This window comes from Amblyomma americanum, chromosome 2 (assembly GCF_052857255.1).
Source record: "Amblyomma americanum isolate KBUSLIRL-KWMA chromosome 2, ASM5285725v1, whole genome shotgun sequence".
NCBI classification, from domain to species: domain Eukaryota; kingdom Metazoa; phylum Arthropoda; class Arachnida; order Ixodida; family Ixodidae; genus Amblyomma; species Amblyomma americanum.
Window position 1 is genome coordinate 4,951,243 of NC_135498.1, and position 13,900 is coordinate 4,965,142.

A 13,900-nucleotide genomic window follows, 5' to 3' on the forward strand; every position below is an offset into this window, starting at 1 on the left:
GAGCCAGGATCGCTGGCGATTGGACTAGATGGCTGACGTTATATTGGGGCGCATAGCTTGAACGTATTCCGACGAAGACACAGGAAGAACTTACGTACTTCGTGTGCACAGTCTTCGCGTGCGCTTTTCCAGCTGTCTTCTCCTCAACACGTCCAAGCTGGCTCCAGAAGCTTATCGTGCACCAAGAGGAGAAATTTCGTTGTGCGGCAAGCACTCCTGAGAAATATGAAAAGCCGGTCACAAATATCGAAAAAATGCGTATGCTGGAAAAAAAGAAGGTTGTTGGAACACTATTCAATGTACCAAATAATCCCCAAACATTGAGCTTATTTTTGAAAGCAAATATATTACGCGTATTAATCTTTATAATTTTAAGTTAAGTGTGGCCTTCAAGCAGGAAGTGTAAGAATTTTTGAAGTTTCTTCATGGGGTTTCGGGTCACGATAATAAACATATTCATACACCACTCGTTACATCGAACAGTGGAATGTGGCATCTGCACGGGCAAATTATTCTACACAAAGATATCGTACACACTGCCCACATCTTTAAATTCATTCCATAAATCAGAGATTGATTTACAAAAAACTTGTGTGCGAACAATAAGCGAACATTTCATCCATCCTTACACGATAAATAAAGTTTGCGATTTTTCCTTTTCTTTGTTACTTCTGTGAATATTTCATGTCAAAGTGCATTATTCTGCATATTTTGCGTTTTAATAACTTGCGTTGTAAGGATTCGGTATTGTGATGATTTTGTATCTTGGATATATTGAACTGTCGCTGCCTACTTTATAAGGAAGGCTGCGGGCTTCAATCAAGTCGCTCTTTGTCAAGCGACTTTTACCAGCAGTCTCCCCCATCAGTTATGAAAATATTAAACAAGTTATTATTAGTCATTATTCACGTTGTTACTTTGAGCTGGTTCATTTTAAGGCAGGTACACATTTGTGGTTCCATCGACGCATTGATTTTTGAGCTCGAATATGTACTTGTATGTACTAGGACAAAGATCATAGAAGGCATAGGCCGGCTTCTTGTCATTTTTACTTCACGAATGTGCACCTTTCGTTGTTTCTTCGTTAGCTTTTTACGTGATTTTTCGGTTTCGTTTTCGCTGTTTATTCTTCTTCGTATTTTTATATTTTTGCCATGTTCATTTTCGTGTTTTAGACAGCCTTTAGTTTCGTTGTCTCTGCGTATTTTTCCTTCCGTGATCGTTTTTACCCTGCCGATTATTATTTTTTTTACGTAGCGTCTACATCGGTTGTTCTTTTATTTTGCCTCACAATATTAGTTCCGTCTTCGTAAGCCGTGTACAGTCGCCCACATACTTGTCTAGAGCGTTCGAACACACTATCGGGCACTCCAAGCAGCGGTGACTCGCATACATGCAGAACAGCGCGCTCTGTTCTGCAGGTACGACAATCATCGCTGCCCAACAGATCTTTTAACAAAATCAGGAGTTAAACCATGGGAATGTGCGTGCACGCGACAAGTTCAGCTTCAGAGCCCTGGGCCATTCGTAAATGATAAAAAAGTGTGCTCCTCGGTGCGCCCTTCGAGCGTTCCACACAGCTGTGTGAACGACTGTGCGTGTCAGTTGTTTTCTTACTTGCCTTGCTTTCCTACTTATGAGTTTCGTCATTTGCTGTTTGCTTTTCGTCTCTATTTTCGTTTTTGCTATATTTGTTCTCAATAAGAAGGTCCTTATTTTTCGCCTCGGGATATGGTCGAGTACAGCCCCCGTCAAAAGTCCTCAGGCCACAGCGTTCGCCTGCCGCGAAATGAATGCCCCTAGAATGCACCGTGCAGCGGATCATTCAAAACACAAGTTAGGTAGGAAGCTTCTCTACCACAAGAAGAAACCTTCTGCTAGAATTTCAAAGTCCTTCGGCCTTTAAAGTACCGTAATGGCTCAATTATGCTGCTGAAGTGTAAAGCCTTTGTCCTTAAGCCTTTTTACCAAGACTACTTTTCTGAAATACAATGTGACATATATTTGCCCACGTTAGGAAATAAAAGTGAAATATCAGCACCTCTACTCTCTTGTCTATCTTTGTTCCTTGCGTTTCCGGGCACTGGTTTTTAGTAAAACCTCTCTACCACGTTACTTCATGGGGGCAGCTTTGCGATCCGAGATTCTGCATGACGGGGAGCCCGAGATGCCAAACGCACGCAAAATTCTCACCACACGATCCATCGCTGGAGGCATAATTACCGGCCTACATATGAGGAATAACTCTCTAAATTTCCCAAAAACGCTGCCCATATAATAACACCACCAAGTATACGAAGGTTCTGAATCCCAGCTGAATTAATGAGAAACGTCGCTGTATACAGAGCAATATAGCACCCATTACAACGTGCCCTTCTGTCACCAATTCACGATTTCATTCAGTACGATGCCGCAGAGACTTTAGTCTGCCGCTGGCTCCCTTGACCCGACCTTCACTTAGGCATCGCGTGCCAAGTCCAGGCATTCTAAGCCACCTGTTTTCAGCAAATAAGCCGATCACAAACGCAACGTCCGCGCGAAATCCCGGCGCCAGCGTTACACGCAATGGAGAGGCCCAAACACGCAGAACCTGGACCGCATCGAGTCTATTTCTCTTCTATTTCACTAGGTCGCACGTTTCACCTGTCTACACGTCTGAGGTCCCCTCGCGTGGCAAGACCTTTTCACAGAGAGGCCCAAGGACGCCACCATATTCGACACTGCGCTGTAGGAGACGGCTCCCAACAACTGCTCGTAGAACATGAGAGATACACACTATAGAAAGCCCTCCCCAGAACCCAAAAGACAACTGCCTCGAGGACCGCGAAAACATCTACGCGCTAGTCCACTAAAACAGTTGTGAAAGCTAGAGTTTTCGCCACAAAATCCACATCCAGTACCATATACCCACTTTTTACTACCCAATGCACAGCGGGCCTGCCGCAAGTAGCAATGGCTCGTCATTTAGTTTTTTTTTTTACTATAATTATAAGGATTGTATCAGTTACGAGCCCTCAGACAAAATCAGGAAAATCACCTATAGCCAGTTCTGCAGGTTAGTAAATGCAAGGATGAGCCGAGCAGCTGTGTATTGATGGCTTCCTGCAACTTTTGTTTCTATGTCAGAACCATGTTGTTAAGCGGCCCTGAGAAGTTGATCTGAATGCCCCAAGGGGCGCGACCGTCGGGAAACCTCCGAGGTCTGGGCCAATCATAGAGAGCTATTATTGTGCTGGCCAATTAGGGTTTGACTACCGTAGCCTTCGACTCTATCGTGATTGGTCGGAGATTGGTCATCGCAGCCTGCGATAGGACAGCCAATCAGAAGTTGCCAATTGAGAGTCATTCATTGTGAAGTGCGAACAGCGCTGCTAGCCCTGTCCCCGACGAGCTGACGGCGCTCATAGCTGCCGCAAAGCTGCACGCTTTTTTGTTTCCGTGTGTAAAGACTCGCGTGCGCACAGGCTCACACAAAGCGCTTCTTGCCTTTATCAGACCTTGTAGCGCCTACAGCACGTCACGCGTGCGGCCAGCGTGACGAAGTCATCAGCGTGTTTGCCCGGCATACGGAGCGTTGTCGTGACGCTTTTTCGCTGTCCCTGAATATATTACGGCTGTTTCTTAAAAGGACGCGTCACTTAGTGCTGCAGCTTTGCCGGCCACCGCTACCGACGGAGAGTTGCACCCTGGTGTCCTTCATTACAAGCTAAAAATGAACACTGCAGCTCTCCTTATTGCGCTTGGCACCATCGCGTTCGTCCTCAGTGCCGTGGACTGCGGTGATGCTTACGGAAAATGTAAGTCGTATTCTCATCTTCACAATGGAGCGCCCTCCGTGGAACGTATACAGGGTTTTTCACCCAAGATTTTACACAATTTTAAAAAATAGGCTTTTTGAGCTACAAGAGCGCTTTCTTCGGCAGACCAGTGTCAGCGGTGTACTACATCACAATACAGCTCAGATGTGCTGACTTACGGTCTGGTTAGCTAATGTTGGATAGCAAACTTTTTCACTTTTACTCTTAGGCTCCTTAATTGTTGAGAGATGCGCCGCTGCCTTGCGGTGGCAGGTGCTGTCACTGGCTTTTGAGACCCATGTGGCTCTTTCCGAGCAGTCATTAATTTAACTGCCACCTGCCACGGTGGTCAGTTTGCTCACAATCCGGTGGGCAGCTGGTTATGACGCCGCAAGGTCACGTGACCAAGGTTGCTTCTCCGGGAATCTTTCGCTCACAACGCCGACGATGACAAAACCGGATTTTCTGCAGAATGACAGACTTCACGCTCTTGCGTTAAAACGTATTTCTAAAAAAGTGTTGCAATTAGCGCTGTGTGTGTGTGTGTGTGTGTGTGTGTGTGCGCGCGCGCGCGCCAGCGTCTCGTTTTCGTCCCTTAACTGTCCTCTTATGCACTATTGCATTGAATGAATGAACCAACACGCCTTGAAGTTTAGATGTTAGTGAATTAGGTCAATACCGCAATACAATTACACGTTTAGCTCCGAAACCACTTGCCCTGGAATTTTAAGAACGTTAGCTCTTACTCGTCACGTTTCGAGATTTCGTAGGGTCTGCTACCACCCTGAGATCACAGCGCCATCTGTGGCAGCAAGTACAATACAGCACATCTCACATTGAGACTTGTAACGCACTCTACAAAAGCTTTGTAGACACAACCACCTGCCGCGTGCCAATGATGACGTCACGGTCCAATAAGGTAGGTGAATTCGTTCCGCTATATATACTCCACCAACAACGGGCACCCATCAGGGGACAGTTGTGTACCGAATTTGGTAGGCAGATAAAACCCTATGGGTTGTGGCATAGACATAAAACCACAATCAAATAACACGTAAACATCGTATACATGCAATTACTAATTGAAGCGTTACCATATTGCACCGCAAGCCGAATTTTAGGCCGACCTCGACCCCCAAACGAAGCAAATTCCGTTTGGGTCGTATCTTGAGGGGGTGTAACTCGACAACGGGTAGACGTGCATCGTAATTTCTGTGATAGATGGCGCTAGGCATCGATCGTTCCGCTAGGTGGAAAAGATGTTACTTTTCCGAACCGCTCGGGGTTTTCTTCGCAGGCCCCGCTGAATGCGCAAAGACTTCGTTTTACGCATGGTCGATAATGCTAACGCTCGTTACTTCAACGTCTTCCAGACGGTGGCGGCCTTTTTTTGCGCCTGCTCTTTACTGCAGCTTTGAGCCCAAGCAGTGGCGGCCGTGTAGCACAAAGTGGCGGGGCCCTGTCCGTAGCAACAAGTTCCGCAAATCTAGATAGTTTAATAAAAGTGATACCATTTTAGGGTCGATCTGGACACTGTCGGCGTAGTTTTGTGGAATCAATGCTCCTCCTAATCTGAGATAGCATAGCTGATTTCTTGCCCAAACTTTTCAAGTACCGAAGTGGATGGGAAGTGCGGCCTGTCAAGCCACAGAATCATGACTTTTTTTCCGCATTCTTTACCACATTTAGTGCACAGTGTTTTCCGTACGATGTTTTCCGCATTTTGTATAATGTGTGGCTGTACACATATGATAAAGTAAACGTAGAAACTTGGGCTCGTTCGGTCATATTTTTGAGTCGCAGCTCATCAGAAGACGAGGAACGGTGAACGCGGTGGACTCACACGGAGATAACTTCCGGCGTGCACTGTGCCTCGTTTAATTTCTCCATTGAAGGAGTTAGTTTGCGTTAGCTCAAAGATATTCTTTTCTACAGCTCCATCCTTGAAGTTCTGGTGAAGTTCTTTTGAAGAACGAATAACGTGCAACTAGCTCACTGAGTTCGGCCAGAGAGGAACTTTGTCCATCACGTTAGCAGTTTTCGTAACCATCGGGAGGCATCACATAAAGTTTCGCGGTAGGACTTCAATATAATGCATACATAAGTGCGCTCACTGGGAGCACAAATGTAAGATTGTTCGCCAAAGCATAGTAATTGCTTAGTCATTCCAGGTTTGGAGAACATACGAACATTTCATTGTGCGAAATCACACAGGCAATGCTTCAGAAAAGTGCTTTGTCGCTCATCGTCCTTTAATAATTTTAAATATCCTGTTTCACGCACGCAATAAGTGTTTCACGGGATAGTCTTCGTTCAGTGGTTGGTTTCTGTCTTTTTTTCTAAAGAGAAGAGGGTGTCTCGCTAGAGGGGAGTTGGCCGTTTACACCACCCTATACCGCACTGAGTGATGTGCACGTCAGCGAAGTTCGAATTCTTTTAGAAGACCATTCAACTTTTTTCTTTCCTCACAGACAGGAAGAGAGGACAGAAGGTAAAGGCATGCCTGGAAGGAAGTGACGACGAAGCGAAGTCCGGCCGCATGAAAGAGGTAACCTGATCACGTTCCCTCCGGATACTCCTTGACAATAGTGAGAGTCAAACAGTCCAGAAACAAATCCGTTGACATTTGAGTGGCGCTCCGTCCCATCTTTCTACCTTGTGTTGTGTCTGTTTTCGCGCCTGTAACCAAAAATATGACATGGATGACATGGAATCCGATGACTCGGTGGTAGTTTATTTGGCGCAATGACATTTACCGCACTTTTAAAGGCGCATCGCAGTACCAGTTGTGCACGAAATTGAATCCTTGGAAGGTAAACTATCCTCATGAAATGCATCGCTGTCCTGAAGAACATCACAGTCGGCATTCTTACATATTTTTGACACTAAAAGACGTTCTTGTATTAAATTTATGGATTCAGTACGAATTTAGTGCTTAAAATGATACGGCAGACATAGCAGAGTGTGGTCACTAAGTACTCGGACAAGAAAAGCAGAAAGGACTTCAAACATAGAAAACTTCCATGCATAATAGAAAACGATAGGAAGGTGCTGGCAATGACAAAATGACATCGTTACATGCCCCCAAGATATCCTAAAGCTTTACACAAACTCTTAGTCAGTCAATGTGACAGAGCTATTCCATTACGTTAACGCCCTACTTTTTTCATACTAAGGAAATTTCCTCAAGACAATGGCAATTAAAGCCAACAGCTTGATGGATGATTGGCGCGTCTATGCCGTCGACAAGGCGAGCGTCAGGGCAGACATCAGAAAAACGAAAGGTCACAAAAAAAGTAATGTTCAGAAGACAGTATGCAGAAGCACATGACCGCTCGTCTAACATTGATCACTTCAGGAAATTCCAGATGCAGTGTGTCTACAAACAAGAAAGGTTTGAAGAGAAAAACGCGTACTTGCGTGAGTTTTACACACAACCAGAGTGCCTGAGAAACACTGCACTGCCAGCGCTAGAGTTAGCGCGGACTCTCCAAAAAAGGTAATAGTATCCGATAAACAGTGGCATCATGAAGCCTCGCTAATTTGAAGTCAAACGACATTCAACGCAAAATATAGATATATAGAAAAATGAATTTGGGGGATGGGGATATTTACAGACAGGTAGCGTGTTTTGAGCCTGCTGTAAAGCATCGGGTGGTCAGAGAGGTAAGAACAAAATAAAATTTGGATTAAAAAAGAAGTGTTTGTGTGAGAGGGGCGACAGAAAAGTGGCATACGAGTGTAAATGAATATTCACTCAGGCCCCACACTGTTATGCCAATAAGACACAATGATTTCAAATTATTTATCTGACGTTGTTTAACCTGATATCTTATTTTTCTTGCATTTTTCTCTATAAAACAGGCGGTCAAAGCTTGCAAAGAAGCACAGACAGCCAAGGAGGAAATGGTATGTTTAGTATTGCCGTATACCTTCGTCATCGTGCTTTGTGAAAGCCTTAAAATACAAGACACTTGCAGCGGCACCACTCTACTCGCAAGATTCTTTCCAAACCTCCCCTCTTTTTTTATAGCATAACTGTGTCCAGTGATCGTGCAGAAACAATTGCAGACCAAGAAAGAGGAGGAGGGAAAGGCACACAGACACCGATGTTGTTTCCGGAGTGAAAGCATTTTGACTTCATTCTAACTGCTTTCGAGGCAAATAGAAGGTTGATGTGCATTCTTGTTTTATATTTTTCCTTGTCATTCCCCGACATTTTTACTCATTTTTCGCTTCTTTATAGCATAACATCCTGCAGTTACCACCAAGCGAGGTCTAGAGTATAGATAAAAATAAATGAAGGAATGAAAAGTTTCAGGAACAATTTGTGGTGGTCCATGGATTACAACGGGAGCTTTTGTCTTCATTGTCATTATTAGCAGGAGCAGGCAGGCTTTTAGTGCAGTACAAAAGGCCCCTCACACTGACTTCCAATTAGCTTTGCCGAGTGGCAATCGCGACTAACTTATCCCAACAAATTTCCTAAACTTGTAATTTCACCTGACTTTCTACCGCCAACAATTTCCTTCCGTTGTTACAGATTCGGCCGTCCTAACGTATTTTTTTGTTATTTATTTCATACTGCAGATCATGTTAAGATCCAAGCAGAACAACAAGCGCAACAAGTAAAAAAACAACTAAAAAGAAAGCATACAGAATCACTATGCACTGACAGTCACTTGTTGGTGAACGACAAAACACAAATAAATTATCAAGATTCTCTGGCTGCTGACACAGGCGGCAGTTCACATACCATGGCACAAACATTCCCTTAGCACGAAGCCACGTTTTTTACTGGTGAGGTCGACGTGTGATGTTTAAAAATGAGTCTTGGCGGCAACTGAACCCACATCCGCTGCACCTGCTTTAATATTCTCTTGTCTGGAAAGGCGATTCAAGGCTGCCAATACATCTGTACAGGGAATAACGTTTCAATCAGAACTTTTGTGACCTATTTTCTGGAGAGACTCTCTAGTTGCTCTAAGAAAAAATGCTCCTCACGTCTATGACCAGTGGGCCCAAACAGAAAAGTCAAATGGGCGCTTCATCGTGTGTAAGCACAGCTACGAGGAAGGTATGGTTTTCCGCTTTCAAAAAGAAAAACCTTTAAACAAACTGATGGACAAACAAGTCCTAAAGACCAGCTCCGCCGGGCTTCAGAGGCCACACAGGCACGTAGCTTTATATGCACGTCTTGTTGTCTTTCACATAATATGGACAGAGTGTCCGTGTTTGAGTGGGCAAGAGGATCCGCTGCCGGGACCCATTCACACTATCGCGTCATACTTTTAAAGGCACAGCTTAAGCGCCCCAATTTTTATTTTTCTACTGCCCACTCGCATTTGTTCGAAATAAACAGCTATTAATTTTTCTGTGCTGCCATCTCTGCTATTGATATTTGTTGTGTGTTTTCTTGCGAATGTTGAGAATATTGCTGTTCTTTTTTAAAGAAATAGCGTGAAGGCTTTCGTTCAGCGGATAAGGCGGCGTCATCGTTGTGTCGAGAAACCCACGTCACACTTGGATGTCGGGGAGTGTTTCATATCCTCTTTGCTTGATGTGGCATAGTGGCGCCGGCAGGCGGCGGCCACCAGAAAACTCCTGCGATCTGATGTACACCGCATCCGCGTCCTCTTGGAACGCGCCTTTGTGGCCAAGTGATTGTGTCTGTTGTTCAGTGAGTTCTAATCAAAGTGTGCATGTAGAAGCAACATTATGCGCGTAAACTGCAGAGTGGGAGAGTTCAAAGACAAGAGTGTGGAAGTTGTGTTGCGATAATTGCGACGATGTCTGAACGTGGACATAGAAGAGTGATTGTGTGTGAAGAGAAACCGCTGAAGAGAGCCATTAACGCTATCGTTTCACACCCTTAATGAAGGAGCTTAAGTGTTCCCTTAATTTTGAACGCAGTTTGTGTAGATTGTTTCTTTTTATTCAGCATGCAATTATTTTATTAAGAAATAGCGTCGCAAAATGTTGGGAGTATCAGATATATTGAAAATTTTGTTTTAAAATGATTTCTTAATGCACACGTATGAAGAAAGCTGTTTATCGATGGAATTGTTGAGTTTGTTGTTTATTACGTAATAACTTATATATGTACAACACTGTTGATCTTCTTGTAAGCGAATGAGGAGCTTTTCAAGCCACATAACAGAAGCTTTTTTTTTTTTCCCCATCTTACCCCTTAAGTTATCCTCAGCAGATGAAATAATCTATTTTCATTTGTATTTGTCGCATTGTCCGTCGTTGGTTAATATATTGTCAACTCAAATATAATTTTTTTTCACGAAAAACAGAAAAAGTGCATTGATGAGAAGTTGGTAAGTTTATTTTATCTTTTGCTGCGGTTTTAACATGTCTCTTAGGCAGATCGTGATAACATGAGCCTTATAAATCGTTAGATACTTTTCAATTTTAATCCTAAAGACATTCAGTTTGGAAATGGTTCGAATACAAGAAAGTCTCAACTTCCATACAGCTGACGGGGCTGGATATTAACAGATATTTGATCAGGCGTAAAACCGTACTCCTTTGAAGCAACGTTAGCCAATATTTTCGAGCAAGGCAAATAAAATCTGTGAAATATAAGAGCTGGTTAATCAATATATCTGAGGATATTTTATGGTGAAATCTTGCATTATATGAAAAAATTGCGTCCATAAACTGGTTCCCGCTCAAAAATGCTTTTGTCGAGAATTGTTGGGTGTCCTGCACATTTCTTTTATTCGTGCCTGTTCTCTTGCGCTGCCACAGCGGTCTTTACTCTTGTGTCCTACCTCGTCCCTTCTTTCTACCTGCACTGCCCCTGAAGTTACAGAACACAATTTCATACAACTGTATTAGTCGTTTTGCCTTTGTTCATCTCGCTCTTTCATGTAAGATAGTGCTCATCTCGAGCACACTCGAGTGTGAACGAACTACAAAATTTAGAGATCTATAGATATGGTTTACCTCGACAGTCCCTTTCTGTGACAAGTTAACAAGAGAAAATTGAGACGGCTCAATTGCAAAATATCATATAAACAAAAAAATCCCAAAACAATGCCGAAAAAAGCTCGACCGTCGCAAATGCGCTTTCCGTATTTACCTCGGAAAAAGAAAAACAAATTGTTTCGAAGTGCCTCTTTCAGGGGCAATAACAACTATTTTCGAGTTGTTACTATGAGTGAGAAATTGCAGTTTTCAACTAAGCATTCAAATACTGACGTTACCACTAGGCAGTTGCCGCAGGCTTCTGTTTAGGACATGCGCTGGCGTCTAAAAGCCGTCGCTCTAGTGCAAGAGTGCGTGACAGGTGGTCATCAAAGTGTCTGATTATCTTGCTTGTTCTTATTTTTTCCCCGCAAGGCAATGATCCATGTTCAGGGTTCTTTGAGAAATATTGCTTTTAAAGTGTGCCCATCTCTCGCATCGAACATTTAAGACTGCCATAGAATGGCGACGGGGAACCTTCTTGGCGGTAGCAAAAACGTTAATAGTAATAAAAATGCAATCCTGCCGAGAGGACATCTGCGGGTATATTGATTGTTACAGTGAAATCTTACGGCGTATGAAAAAATTGCTTTCTTAAACTAGCTTCCATTGAAATATGCGCTTGTCCAGGGTATTCGGAGTTGATTTTTTTCTTCCTGTTGTTTACTTTGTTCTGCAGGGGCTGTCGGAGGGTGAAAAGGTAGTGTGCCTATTTTCTCCTGAACTTTCGCCTTACAAAGACCCTGAGCAGAAACTGAAGTGAGCCTGTATCGATAGGGTGCAACTAAGGAATGACAGAGACCACTTTAACCGAAAGCGCAGCTTTTATAAGCCAGAAAATATCAAGCAGGGAAATGCAGGTGTCGCCCTCGATTTTGCGAGCAAAATGCATGCGTCGACAACGATTTCTGCCGGAGTTGGTAACAACTTCATTTCGAAGCAAAAAAATAAGAGAAGGACGCAGAGCGTACGCAGCACCGCCGATGGAGGTCGCTTTCAGAAGGACGTCGCGAGTACGAGTCGACTGGCGGGAAGCTTTTTCCATCCAATTTTCTCGGCGATAAATGCGACTTTTAGTGCCGGCCAAACATCCACGTAGCCAAAAAGAGCCGTAGAATCAATTTTTACCGACAACAATAATTGAATAAATTTGTCTTCAGTGTTCCTTTAATGAAACTACCTCGCTACTGACGTCATTGATTAGCGATGCTGTGAGTAAGTTTCTGTCGCAAGCCATACATAGGTAAGTAGAGAAGCCGTTCTTTCACAGAAGTTGCGTGCAATAATGCCTCGTTTACATTGGGGCACTTAAATTGGAACCCTTTAAATGACCATAAAGCAATTTACATTATACAACTGCGTCAAACACAACTTAAACGGAAGTCAAACCGCAGCGCAAAAATAATATAAGAATAGTGTTTCCTCTATATGGCGTGCATGAACAGAGGCATTATACATAAACAATTAAGTACCGCCTCCGCTGCCTCAACGGTGGATTATGTGCTGATGACAGAATTTCCGTGTCGTTTTCGATGCAGATATTAAACGTGCAATGGCTGACGTCAAATAGGCACCGCTGCATTTCGGCGAAGTGCGCGTTTGACGCTTTCGCACGCATGCATGCTGCTGACAGTTTGCCTCCCTTCGTTTGGCTCACTGCTTGTTTTTTACGCTGCAGGTGGTGAACAAAAGCATTCTCGAACTTCATAAATAAAAGGCAACACTGCTTTATGCGTAGTATGGGCAGGGGGGGGGGGGGGGGGGGGGGGGGCATGCACGTGTGTGTGTGTGTTCAGAGGTGTGCGCGAGGCATCCCTAAGCAAAACGACGCCATAAATTTTTCGTTGTGAGTGGCAAGGGAGGTCGGATGGCTCAAACAGCTATAGCATGCTTCGTGCGCACTCCTAAGTTGTAGTGTGGATTAGTTTCGGCTGACACAGGTCACGTCTCAGTTAAACTCTCAGCACTTTCGCCGGCTGGCAAATCAACTGCTAGGTACCTCTCCCGCGAATTCCATTTCCGACAACTCCAACGATATATGAGACAGGTACTGCGCCATTTCCTTTCCCCAAAAACCAATTATTATTATTAACTTTGTCACAGTTGTGATGCAGTCAGTGGTGCTTTCATCTAAGCAGGATAGCGAAGGTCATTGTTTTCACTTCAGCGCTAATTGTGGAAGCACTATTTTATTTCATCACGTCAGCAGCGCTTGCCTGAAAGCGAGACTGCATCTTTATTTTCAGCATAGTAAAGAAAAAAACATTACCTAACTGAGTCAGACTTGAAAACTAAGCTGACCTGTTTCCTCCTGCTTTGAGGAAATCGCACAAATCTCAGGTCACATCTGTTAACGAGCAATTGATGGCCCCCTTTATAACACGCCGCCAGTCATTAGAATAGGAAGAGCCTGTACTGAGCGAAAAATTATTAATTAATGAAGAGATAGATTCGCCAAAGGCCTCAGCTTTGTCAAAGCATTTCAGTTTTCAAGAATCCACGTTATGATTTTTTCTGTTTTCTTTAGGCGATGTTCGATGATGTTGACGGTTCTGTGTCCTCTCTGTAGACAGTGTGAGGCGTATTATTTTTGCTTTCCACTATAAAAAATTTTTCGATGAATGAAGGAAAAAAAAAGATTATGTGCCCGCACTTTAGTTTTTCTCTTTTTTGTGCACAAGGCTGCCACAGATTGGCTCACGTCAGCCGCGTTCTGTAAGGCAGGGAAACATCAGTGCTTGCAAAGTTCCCCAAAAACCCGATATGCTAAATTGTAATCTAAGCACAGAGCCCAACCGCGCACCTTCATTCTGCTAAAAAGTGGGAGCCGCTCTCGAACAACGCGATGAGAGAGAGGTGGGGGCAATTAGGTACATTACGAGCACGCTTAAAAGTCTCGTTAGATCCCATTATTCGACAGCCCCGACCAGGTGCTGCTGTTTTCACGCTCGTACGTAACATTTGAACCTGTTGAAGAGAGTTCAAAGGTCTACCGCCCGTTCAGCACGCTTTATTTTTTGTTTTCTTCTGATTCCAGAAATGTGTGGATGCCATAGACGCCTAGAATACCGTAAACCACCCAACGCTGAGTTCTCCAGCAATGGAATGCTCCCAAGCAGAATAAA

At 43.9% G+C, this 13,900-nt stretch overlaps 1 long non-coding RNA gene across 1 annotated transcript; it reads left to right on the forward strand.

The window, feature by feature from the left end:
- Nucleotides 1–3,629: 3,629 nt before the first annotated feature.
- Nucleotides 3,630–13,900, forward strand: LOC144118324 (uncharacterized). Its single transcript, XR_013312010.1, has 6 exons — nucleotides 3,630–3,797; nucleotides 6,269–6,345; nucleotides 7,662–7,706; nucleotides 10,100–10,123; nucleotides 11,455–11,475; nucleotides 13,813–13,900. It is a non-coding gene; the product is annotated as an uncharacterized LOC144118324 (long non-coding RNA).